The sequence below is a fragment of the Alligator mississippiensis genome, chromosome 3 (genome assembly GCF_030867095.1).
Source record: "Alligator mississippiensis isolate rAllMis1 chromosome 3, rAllMis1, whole genome shotgun sequence".
Classification (NCBI taxonomy): domain Eukaryota; kingdom Metazoa; phylum Chordata; order Crocodylia; family Alligatoridae; genus Alligator; species Alligator mississippiensis.
The window spans coordinates 245,539,961-245,552,658 of record NC_081826.1 but is presented as its reverse complement, the minus strand read 5'-3'; positions in this window follow the sequence as shown (position 1 = coordinate 245,552,658).

Below are 12,698 nucleotides of genomic sequence, written 5' to 3'. Positions count from 1 at the left end.
CAGGAGGAACTTGTCCTCCTGCTTAACACAAATAATTACAATGTCATAGGGATAATGGAGACATGGTGGGACTTCACCCATGACTGTGCTGCAGGTATAGACAGATATACCCTGTACAGGAGAGAATGAGTGGATAAAAGGGGCAGGGGTGTAGATCTATGTCAAGGAGAGCTACGCATCCCTGCAAGCCAACATTGGCACCCAGGGTGGATGACTGGAGACCCTCTGGGTTAAAATCCATGGGGAACATGGCACAGGGGACACAATGGTGGGAATCTACTATAGACGTCCCACTCAGAATCAAGAGCTTGATGAGGAGTTCACCAGGGAATTGGCTGAGGTCACATGCTCCCGGTGTATGGTTGTCATGGGAGACTTCAACTACCCAGACATCTCATGGGAAGAGTGCTCGGCCAAATCTGAACAGTTGCAAAGCTTCCTCACATATGTGGATGAGCTCCATCTGATGCAAGAAGTCTATGGGCCAATGAGAGGTAAAGCACTGCTCGACCTGGTACTGGCAACTGGGGATGACCTAATCAGTGACCTAATAATCAAAAGGAAGCTGGGTGACAGCAAGCATGAGCTGGTCACCTTCACCATCTGCCATAAAGCTGGTAAGTCAGTCAGCAATACAGTAGTCCTTGACTTCAGGAAAGCTGACTTTGACAAGCTCAGGAGGCTTGTTGGCGAGGCTCTAAGGGACCATGACCCCAAGGGGAGGGGAGCTCAGGAACAGTGGTTGCTCCTCAAGGGACTGATCCTCAGTGCACAAGCTAATGCTATTCTGTCTCGGAGGAAAGGCAGCAAAAGGGCACAGCAGCCTCCTTGGCTGACCAGGGAACTAGTGGACCTCATGCATCTAAAAAGAAAGACCTACAAAGGATGGAGGACAGGATCCATCTCTAAGGAGGAATATTCTGCACTGGTCCAGACCTGCAGGGAGTGAACCAGGAAAGCCAAGGCTGTGATGGAACTCCAACTGGCTACAAGTATCAAAGACAATAAAAAGTCCTGTCTTAGATATGTGGGGAGCCAGAGGAAAAGCAAGAGCAACATTGGACCCCTGCTAAACCAGATGGGAAAGCTGATAACCAACACCCAGGAAAAAACTAACTTGCTAAATGGGTACTTTGTGTCAGTCTTTCACCAGTCCCATGGGACACCCCTTCCCATTACTGGACAGGGAGGCCCGGGTGAAGGAGATTCCTTACCCTCCAACAATGCTGACCTCATGAAGGAACATCTTGAGAGGCTGGACACCTTCAAGTCAGCCAACCCTGACGGTCTACACCCCAGGGTACTCAAGGAGCTGGCTAGCATCATAGCTCAGCCCCTGGCATGGATCTTCAAGAATTCCTGGCGCTCTGGTGAAGTGCCCCAAGATTGGAAGGAGGCCAATGTGGTGCCTATCTTCAAGAAAGTGAGGAAAGTGGATCCAGCAAACTACAGGCACATCAGCCTGGCCTCTATCCTGGGGAAGGTCTTAGAAAAGATTATCAAAGAGGCCATTCTTAACAGACTAGCCAATGGCAACATCCTGAGGGTAGCCAGCACAGGTTTGTTGCGAGTAGGTCTTGCTTGACCAGTCTTATTTCCTTTTATGAACAGCTGGCCTATCACCTGGACAAGGGAGAGGAGATTGATGTCATATATCTTGACTTTTAAAAAGCCTTTGATCTGGTATCCCATGATCACCTCTTGGCAAAACTGGCCAACTGTGGCCTCAGGCCCACCATGATCTGCTGGCTGGGGAATTGGCTCCATGGTCAGACCCAGAGGGAGATGGTTGATGGAAGTCAATCACTGTGTTGCACTGTGACCAGTGGGGTCCCTCAAGGCTCTTTCCTTGGACCTATATTATTCAACATTTTCATTAATGATGTGGACATTGGAGTCAGAAGCGGACTGGCCAAGTTTGCCGATGACACCAAACTCTGGGGTAAAGCATCCACACCTGAGGACAGGAGAGCGATCCAGGCTGATCTTGACAGGCTCAGGAAATGGGTGGATGAGAACCTCATGGTGTTTAACACTGAAAAATGCAAGGTTCTCCACCTTGGGAAGAAAAACCCGCAGCATGCTTATAGGCTCGGCAGTGCTACGCTGGCTAGCACTACAGACAAAAGGGACTTGGGGGTCATGACTGACCACAAGATGAACATGAGCCATCAATGTGATGCTGCTGCTAGTAAAGCAAGCAAAACGCTGGCTTGCATCCATAGATGCTTCTCAAGCATATCTCAGGATGTCATTCTACCATTTTACTTGGCCTTGGTGAAGCCGCAGCTGGAGCACTGCATCCAGTTTTGGGCTCCACAATTCAAAAAGGATGTGGAGAAACTTGAGAGAGTCCAGAGAAGAGCCATGTGCATGATCAGAGGTCAGGAGAACAGACCTTATGATGAGAGGCTGAGAGCTATGGGATTCTTCAGCCTGGAAAAGTGTAGGCTCAGGGGTGATCTGATGGCTGCCTATAAGTTTATCAGAGGTGCTCACCAGGATCTGGGTGAATGTTTGTTCACCAGAGTGTCCCAAGGGATGACAAGGTCGAATGGTCATAAACTCCTCCCAGACCATTTCAGGCTGGACATAAAGAACTTCACTGTCCGAGCCCCCAAGTTTTAGAATAGCCTGCCACCAGAGGTGGTTCAAGCACCTACTTTAAATGACTTCAAGAGAAATGTGGATGTTTATCTTGCTGGGATCCTATGATCCCTGATGACTTCCTGCCCCTGGGACAGGGAGCTGGACTCAGTGATGTTCCAAGGTCCCTTCCAGCTCTAATGTCTATGAAATCTCCCAGTCTTGGCCTTGTGACCATGGAGCCAGGGCTCAGAGCTCTACGCTGCCAGGGCAGGGGGACATTGCACCCACCTGGACTCTGGTGGTGGAGCACACCCCAGCAACAGGCAGCTCCTTAGGGCATGGAGCAATGTCCTAGCCCCCACTAACAGAAAGCTGTTGTCTGCCCTCTGGGCCAGCACCCAGAGGGAGTCTAGAGCTCCCCCCTGGCTGTTGGAGGGGCCAGAGGGCCATGGGGAGCCGGAATAGTCTGTTCCTAAGAACAACATATCTGCTCCCAAACCCGTGCACCTTGTAGGTATGTGCCTGGGAGTGTTTACTCTAAAGTAGTTTACTCAAAAGTAAACTGCTTCCAGATCATTTGCATGTGTAGATGCTCCCAATTTAAAGATATTTTCAGACAGCTTTAAATTGCACCGCTTGCATAGGGCAGTGCAAAATAGCAGTAGCCAAGTACAGACCCACCATGAGCTTTCTTCCCACCTTTCTCTCCAGCTGTAATTCTTCTGAAACTGGCAAAAGCACAAATGCTGTGACTAGTCTTATGAAGGGCAAAAAGAGTGTGATAAAAATGAACATTTGGATTTTAATCCTGCAGACATCCCACTTGTTCTAAGGGGTGTTTAGCCTGAGTGAGGACCACAGTTTCACACAGGGACATACTGGGCACATCTACATGTGTGCCCGGCTGTGCAGTTATTACTATACAGTCATTTAGTACTTGCTGTAGGGTCATTTATGACCCTACTGTTCATTAGCTCATTACTATTGCATAGTAGCATCAGTGTCACAGTTCATGCCTGCTGATGCTCTGTCAGTGTAGCAACAAGCTACATCACTGTGGCTTGTCACTATGTCACCAGAGAATCTCATATAGATATGCCCTCTGTGCCCTGCTTTTATATGGTTTTGCAACTTGGACTACCATGCTTTTCAGAAGATTTGTCTCAGGCTATCTACGTAAGAGGCTAGACTGTGTGTAAAGGCTGGTATTGATAAGCAGGGCTATAAAGTGTGGTTCCACAGGCCAAAGGTTGTGCTCTGTGTTGGATGGGTTTGCTTTTGACTGCACAGTGCAGCTAGCAGCAGGACCTGCTATGTATAGTGTTAATTTTGGAAAGGTATGACTGAAGTTATGTAACTATTAAATATAATCTCTCCTTGTATTGGTACTGAATTAACTTTTCAGGAGCAACACTCCATAAAAAGCAGTTATGAGTAGCATATCCTTATTCAAATAATACTCTGTGCCTTTAAATTAAGGGCTGCACTAGTTTAAACAGATTGAAACAAACTCAGTATTGTTAAATTAATATACACTTTGTATTATAGGCAAGACCTCAGTTTTACAACACAACATAGCCCTCCTTACTGCCTTAAAGAGAATTGTATTCACTCTCTCCTTAAAATGAATACAATGGGCTTGCTTCTCCACTAATTACTTCTATTCTAGGTAGTCTTTTGTTAGCCTGTAAGGTACAAATCTACCCTGCCTTGCACTCTAGGTCATAATTTACTTCTTATGTGGCTATACAGAGATAGTTTTAAAGCAGCTAGCATGTGTACTGCTAGCAGTGTGCCCTCATCAGCACAGAACTCAGCATAGACTTACTAGCCATGTATTTATTCAGTTTTCCCAGCAACTTTTGCAGCCAGCATTGAACTCCATGATGCAGCAACTATGCTGCTAGCAACAGCAAAGCTAGCTAGTTTTAATCTAGCATCAGTCACACCTGAGACTGCAGTATAGGCATACTAAAGTACTGCAACAGGTGAAATCCTGGGGGAGAATCAGGTCCAGTGCACCTAATACAATATTAAAGCTACTCTGGACAAACCTCTGGTTTAAGAGTTTCACTGAGCTGTTTTTGTTTTTTGTATCTAGCCTCACACCTCAACAGATGTTCATCTTGGCAGAAAGATCATTGCAATGGTCTGCTGTTAATAGGCTATTACAAGGCTTTAAAGTGTCAAGATGGCTATAACTTCAATCAGTAGAGACCCATCCTTTCTGAATTAGGATTGTTACCATTCCATTCTTGTAATGAAGTCTTTAGTATAGACAGCTTTGTTTTCCCTGAGGTACAAGGTCATTTTCTCTCAAAAGGGACTGACTGTGACATGCATGGAGTTAGGAATTACAGATATTTCTCACAATTACATAGATAGCATTTCCTTTTCATTTGGGTCTAGTTTCCTTTTAAAGAAAGTAATTGTCAATTATTCCAAACTGGTAATTTGGTCATCTGTGACTGCAGATATACACTCTGTAATGACCTAAATGTGTTAAGTTTGCTACAGAGATAAACAGAGAAATTAATAACTAATATTCAAATTATACCAAAATGATATTGTTTGGAGTTAAATGAAAAGATGTATGCATCTACCATAAGTGTGAGACTCCAAAGAGTACCTGATAAAAGGGTGTGCTGTAGGACTGTCTTTAAAATGGGGTGTCTGGTTTAACTCTCAACTGTGCCCCACTTTGACAGACATTATCAATTTTGGTCTCAAAGTAAACAAATGGCATGGGTACATAAGGGTGGGGGTGTGGCTTTCTATGTTAAGAAGCAGTACACACCCCTGGAAGTGGAGATCAGCACCCCTAGAAGTGGAGAAGGGCAACTTGAGAACCTCTGGGTTAAAATGCAAGGAGAACATGATGAAGGGGATATAACTGTAGGAGTTTATTACAGACCACTGAACCAAGAGGAAGTTCAGGCTTGATCAGGAGTTCTCTAGAGAACTGGCAGAGGCTGCACAGTCTCAAAGCATGGTCATCACGGGTGACTTCAACTACCTAGACATCTCATTTGAAGAGCACTCAACAAGTTCTGATTGGTCACAAAGCTTCCTCATTTGCATTGATGAGCTCTATCTGACTCAAGAAGTCTATGGGCTGACAAGAGGTAAGGCACTACTGGATTTGGTCCTAGCCAAAGGAGATGATTTAGTGAGCAACCTGATGATCAAAGGGAAGCTAGGCGACAGTGATCAAGAGATGATCACTTTTTCCGTCCATCACAAGGCAGGGAAATCAGTCAGCAGAGCTGAAATCCTTGATTTTAGCAAAGCTGACTTCCACAAGCTTAAGAGATTGGTTGACAAGGCCCTGATGGACTATGGTCCAATAGAGAGGGGGGTCCAAGATGAGTGGTCTTTCCTCAGGGACGCAGTCCCCAGGCACAAAAGAAGCCCATTCCAGATCACAGGAAAGGCAGCAAAAGGTCTGGGAGCCTCCCTTGGCTCAATAGGAAATTCATGGATCTCCTGAAATTGCAAAGAGAAACTTACAAGAGATGGAAGTTGGGAAGTACCACCAAGAAAGAGTACACAGCAATAACCCATGCCTGTAGGGAGTGGATTAGAAACTCAGAATTGGAAACTGAATTCAAATTGGCAATGGAAATCAAGAACAATAAAAAGTCCTTCTTCAGATACATAGAAAGTTGGAGAAAAAAATGAGGCAAACATTAGACCCCTGCTGACCAAATGGGATAGGTAACAACCAGCACCCAGGAGAAATCTGAACTCTTAAATGATTACTTCATGTCAGTTTTCCACCAGTCCAAGGGTGTTAGCCTGCTAGACAGGATACAGGATGATCAAGGTGGGGTCAATTACCCATTAACAGTTGGTGAAGATCTTGTGAGGGAATATCTAGAGAGGCTGGCTATCTACAAGGCAGCAGAACTGTATGAACTGCACCTGAGAGTGCTGAAAGAATTTGGCAACATCATTGTACGACCCATGGCAAAACTATTTGAGAACTCATGGCACTCAGGGGAGGTTCCTGAAGACTGGAAGACAAGGAAGGTGGATACAGAGAATTACAGCCCAAACAGTTTGAACTTAATCCCTGGAAAAATCCTGGAAAAAAATGGATTATCAAAGAATCCATTAGCAATAGGCTAATTGAAGGCACACTGTAATAGACAGTCAACATGGCTTCGTTCCAGGCAGGTCGTGCCTGACCAACCTAATTTCCTTCTATGATCAGGTAACAAACCACCTGGATAAGGGAGATGAGGTGACATCATTTACTTGGATTCCAAAAAAGCCATTTATTTAGTCTCCCACAACATGGTCATGCTAAAATTGGGGAACTAAGGCCTCAATAAGACAATGGTCTGGTGGCTACGAAACTGGCTCTGAAGCCAGACCCAGAGAGTAATAATAGATGGAACTGAGTCAACATGGTGTTTGGTGACTAGTGGTGTCCTTCAGGGTTCAGTACTTGGACTGGTGCTTTTTAACATATTCATTAATGTACCTGCCAGGCCTCGAACATCCGGTCTCATGCGACCATGGTCTAGGCGGCCAGTAGAGGGCTTCCTACAGTCTCCTGTAGGCCCATGGGCTGCTGTCTATCAGCGGAGTGGCTTCCCCCAATCTCTCCTGCCACAACTTTGAATGTTATACCAGTGAGGGGGCCAACCACCCAGGGTTCAGTTGCAGCAGGGAGACTGCCCGGCAGTAGTCTGTGGGGCTCCACCTCCCCTACACCCCAACTTCACACCAACCTCCAGCGGGTCATCAAATCTTCTGGGCCGTACCCCCAATGATGTTGTGTTTCTTGAGCTCAACGATCTCCGTAGCCCTGTTACGCCCTCAACACTTCCTCCTGGGATGACTCACTCACTTAGCTGTTTGGTTTAAGAAGGGCCTCTGCCTGCCCTAAGCAGTCTTGGACCTGAGTCTCTAAATTTAACCAACAATCAAACAAACAAGGAAAAGAAAGAAGGTGCAGAGCTGTCTTGCCTGTGTCACCTTGCCCTACCTCTCAACCCCTCCAAAGGGGGAAAATGAAAGGAACCAAAACAAACTATAAGTTGGGAAGGACCTGTCTGGTTTCCTCCCCAGCCCTACTGCTAGGATAACAGGGTGTATTTTTACCCCTAGGATCCCATTGGGAGCTGACTCATCATCTGGTCAGGGTTGACCGCTGCCCCTCATCCCGGGTCATTTCTCCCTTCACCCCGCTGAGCGCGGTATGCAGTGCTGCTCTCCTCCGAACCTGTTGGAGGCGTTCCACTTTTGACATCCTGCAGTACCTTCTCAAGTGGCTGGCCACCTCCTATACTGTGTACAGCCTCTTTTGCTGCTCACGGCCATTCCTGCCAGGAGGGAGAGCCTCCTCTGGCTCTCCCATTCCTCCAACGCTCCCGCTTTTGCCAGTGCAGAGCCTCCCCTGGCTCTTCTGCCTCCTCACCACGTTTATCTCCGCTGGCACAGAGAGCCCCTGCTGGCTCTCTCTCTCCTGGAGTATCCCTCATGGCACCTGGCTTGAAAGTCTTCTCTGACTCTTCTCCTCTCCTCAGTGTATTCCGGGCAGCACCCGGTGTCAGAGACTTCCCCATCTCTGCTCCACTCCTCCTGCTGGTTTCCCCAGTGATTTGCTTTATTCCTGCTGACTGGTGATTACCAATGACATCACTGGCCAGTTCCAGCTGGATAAAGGTCCGGCTTATGACTTCCGCGGATTTCCTTTCTCCCTTCAGCTGCATTGCGGGTCCTATTGCTGCTGGTAAGTAATCTCTTTTCATTATGTTTATATCTTTTCCCTTTTTACCATGTGCTCCCCACCCCAGGGGGTGCCCGCTTATTGTTTGGGGTTCTTTTCCCCATTCTTCCCTGGATCAATTAATTATTTGGATATGGGTGTTAAAAGCAGACTAGCAAAGGTTGCAAATGACACCAAATTATGGGAGACTGTGGTCATGCTGGAGGATAGGCTGGGGATACAGGCTGACCTGGACAGGCTCATAAGGTGGGTGGATCAAAACCTGATGATGTTCAACACTGAGGAGTGTAAGGTTCTCCACCTGGGAAGAAACAACCCTCAGCATGCTTACAGGCTTGGCAGTGCTACGCTTACTAGCACCACAACCGAAAGAGACCTGGGCATCTTAAAAGACCATAGAATGAATATGAGCCACCATTGTCATGCCATAGCTGGCAAAGCAAACAAAAGACTGGCATGTATCTACCAATGCACCTCAAACAAGACTAAGGATGGCATCCTTCTGCTTTACTCGGCCTCAGTGAGCCAACAGCTGGAGTACTGCCTCCAGTTCTGGCACCACACTTCAGGAGGATGTGGAGAGGCTGGGGAGAGTCCAAAGGAGAGCTATGCATATGGTTAGAGGTATGGAAAGTAGGCCTTACAGTGAGATGCTGAGAGACTTGGGTCTGTTCAGCCTGGAAAAGAGAAGAATCAGAGGGGACTTGGCAGCAGCCTACAAGTGTATAAGGGCCCACATCAGGGACTGGATAAATGTCTGTTCACCAGGGCTTCCCAGAGGAAGACTAGAACTAATGGTCATAAATTGCTAGAAGACTGCTCTAGATAAGACATAAGGAAAAACTTTACAACTCAAGTGTCCAGGGTCTGGAATAGACTCCTCGCAAAGGTGGTACAATCACCTACTCTGGGTCTCTCCAAAAAACTTCTGGACACTCACCTTGTTGTGAACCCAGCAGTCTTTCCTGCCTAAGCACGGGGGGGAGGGTGGACCTGATGATCTCAAGAGGTCCCTTCCAGCTCCTAACATCTATGAATCTATGAATCTATAAATTACCACAAAGTGAACAAATGTGAGCATTTAAAATTTATCCACAACTCTGTGCTAACTGCCCATTTTTATGCTCTTGCCCTGCAGCAAATAAAAGCTAAACCAGGGAAATTTATCTTGAGGTGTAACTTGTTCCACATAAACTCATTTTCAAAATATTTATATCTGTGTTAACAAACTTGAGACCTTGGAAACCTGAGAAATGAAATGTGTTACATTTTATACTCATAGCACATGACTCCTGCATCAGTGCTATGTGATTGATTCTGCATCAGATTCAAGTGGAGAGTCTCCTTGGCTAAGTACAGACAAGCAAAAAGCCAGAGGTTGAAACAGTTCAATCTGAAGCTCTCTCTAAACTGCATAGATTGAACCAATAACATGGTGAGCTGATGTTAACTAAATCTGTTTAGTCTGATACTACATTCAACCAGGTTTATCTTAAACCAGATTTGGCCATTTTGAAAGAGGTTTATGTGCACTGAACTTCTGTTTTGTCACAGGCTTCAACCAGTTTCCAATCGCTTAAACCAGTTTATGTGTAATGCCTCTCCCTAGCCTTGAAGAGTTGCCCTATTTAATATCATTTAACCAGTGTTTTTCTGTTTTTTGTTTTCAGTCAAGTGTCAGTATTGTCTATAAGTGTTTCCCAACCTTTTTTTTTTGCCATTACCCACTGCTGGGAGCAGATTGTGGCAGCAGCCCAGGTGCAGGGGAGATCCTGGCATGCAGCGCAACTCGTCCTTTGTGTACAGCACCACCAGCATTGCCTCTACTATCCTCATTTGGATTGTGACCCAAGATAGGGAACCTCTGGTCTATAAGGATCCTTAGTTGTTTCCCCCTGTCTACCTTGAACCTTGAAGGGGAGAAGAAGAGATAGAGAGAGAGAATGCTGGTTAATCTTCATACTGACTACATATTTAGATGCTCTGGGTGTATCTTTTCAGTCAATAAAGAAAGGGAGAATTTGGATGAGGTTAAGTACAAGGCCAAGGTGAGCAGTCATAATGACATAGTCGTATTAATAAACAAAGAGGAAGAAATGTATAACACTATCAGATCTAGGCTATCCTACCTCTTAACAATGGTAAGACCCCATGTCTTCATTCATAGATTCATAGATTATAAGGCTGGAAGGGACCACGGAAGATCATCGGATCCAGCCCCCTGCACCAGGCAGGAAAGACAGCAAGGTCAGGTGACATCAGCAAGGTGACTGTCCGGTGTCCTTTTGAAGCTTTCCAGGGTATGCAATTACACTACCTCTGGAGGGAGCTTATTCTACAGTCTGGACACTCTAACTGTGAAGAAATTTTTCCTTATGTTGAGTCTGAACCAGTCTTCTAGGAGTTTGTGGCCATTATTCCTGGTTTTCCCCAAGGGTGCCCTGATGAACAGTTGTTCATTGAGCCCTTGATGTACTCCCCTGATGTAGTGGTAAGTAAGCTGCTACCAAGAGCTGCTACTAAGCCTTCTCTTTTTCAGGCTGAGGATTCCTAGGTCCCTCAGCCTTTTCTCATATGGCTTGCCATGCAAGTCTGATCATACAAGTGGCCCTTCTCTGGACTCTCTCAAGCTTTACCACATCCTTGTTGAAGTGTGGCACCCAGAACTGCACACAATACTGCAGCTGTGCTCTCACCAATGCTGAGTAGAGTGGACGAATCACTTCCTTGGTTTTGCTGGAGATGCATCAATTGATGTATTGATGTATTGTTTGCCCTGCTGGCTACAGTATCTCACTGCCAGCTCATATTCATACTGTGGTCTACGATTACCCCCAGGTTCCTTTCATTTACAGTGCTAGTCAGTTTGGCACCACCAAGCCTGTAGGTGTGTAGGGAGATGTCTGTCTCTAGGTGTCTCTAGGTGGGGCACTTCACATTTCTCAGTGTTGAACTTCATCTGGCTCTGACTCACCCAACTTTTCAACTTTTCACCTGTATCTGTAGCCTATCTTTAAGTGTGGTCACGCTTGCCCATAACTTGGTGTCATCCACAAACTTGGCCAGTGAGCTCTTTCCCCGACATCCAAATCATTGATAAAGATGTTGAAATGTACTGGACCAAGCCCTCACCCCTGTGGGACACTGCTGGCCACTACTCCCCAGGATGACACAGATCTGTTCATTAGGACTCTCTGGGTCCTACCCCATAACCAGCTTCGTACCCATTTAACTGTCTTGCAGTTAAGCACACAATCCTTCAATTTTCTTGCAAGAACATCATGGGATATCAGATCAAAGGTTTTTTGGAAGTCAAGGTATGTAATGTCAACCTCTTCTCTCTTATCCAGGTGGTGAGTTACCCGATTGTAAAAGGAGATGAGGTTGGTAAGACAAGACCTGCCCACGATGAAGCCATGCTGACTGCTGTTCAGAATCATACTTTCTGCAAACCTATCACATATAGACTCCTTAATGAATTTTTCCAGGATTTTCCCTGGGATAGAAGTTAGGCTAATTGGCCTATAGTTCCTCAGGTCCTCCCTCTTCCACTTCTTAAAGATGGGCACTGTCTCAGACAGCTGGAGCCGACTTGAGGTGATATATAAATTGCTCGGTCATTTGGGTGGGCTGGTGAATGGAGAGGCAGACAAAGCGTGTTGGTTGCAAAAAAGCTTACTTACATCGCTAGTATCTGCGACGCAGGTGGTCTGGTCGCTTAAACAACTACACAAGTTGCTCCAGCTGGCAAGGCTCAGGCCAGCGAATCCGTACACGAATCAGGCCAGCAGGGAAAGGGTACATCGAAGGATGGCGCTCGGCAACGGGGAGAAGACTCGATAGTTGATCAGGCTATCGATCAGCTCAGCCGCAAGTCAGGAATCTTCAAAGGCACTCTGCAGCGTGCTCAAAGTTCTCCGACTTGGGCGGAAGTCGCACAGAATTTTATACGGCCAGCAAGCCAATCACTAGCCGCCACGTAGGAATAATTTAGAACTGGCCAATAGTGGGACACAAATTTGCATGCGAATGGCGGGAACTCTCTTGCACCGGAGTTTTCTGTTGCAGCAGAAAACTTTTGCTGTGCACAGAGACTCTCATGTGGCGGGAAAATTCCATCGTGCCGAGGCACTAAAATCATTGGGTTGTGACAGGCACAACATTGGCCTTCTTCCAGTCCTCAGGGATAACTTATGTCTGACTTATGTTTATTCATAGCAAAAGATGCCTGAGGGGAAAAATCCAACCATGTAATTTATTTCTCCAAGCAAACACATTTAGACTAAAAACACAATAACATTTTTTGTAACATCAGTCTGGGTGTTTTCAAATCCACAGTTTCTGTCCTCTTCCCTTGTAAGAGTTACTG